This window comes from Excalfactoria chinensis, chromosome 4, assembly GCF_039878825.1.
Source record: "Excalfactoria chinensis isolate bCotChi1 chromosome 4, bCotChi1.hap2, whole genome shotgun sequence".
Classification (NCBI taxonomy): Eukaryota; Metazoa; Chordata; class Aves; order Galliformes; family Phasianidae; genus Excalfactoria; species Excalfactoria chinensis.
Genome location: NC_092828.1, coordinates 50,146,320 through 50,146,636, shown reverse-complemented (window position 1 = coordinate 50,146,636; position 317 = coordinate 50,146,320).

Genomic DNA, 317 nt, shown 5'->3' with positions numbered 1-317 from the left:
GGCGGTGGGGGCCGGGAGCGCCGCGGGCGGGCGGGCGCCGGGTGGCGGCAGGGGGCGCTGCGGCCCCGCCGTTGCGGCGGCGCGGGGGAGGCGGGTGCGTTGATCCTAATTGGAGGCGACGCGCGGCTCCTCCATCATCCTCCCGCAGCCCCCGCCGGCTCGCAGCGCCTGGGCGGGCGATGACGGCAGCTCCGCGGGGGAGCGGCAGCCGCCGGGGCAGGTGTTGCCGCCGGGTGGCCGCCCCCCGCGGCGAGGCGGGCCGCGCTGCGCAGTGCCGTGCTGGCTCCCCGCCCGCGGCCCCCCTTCCCTTCCCCCCC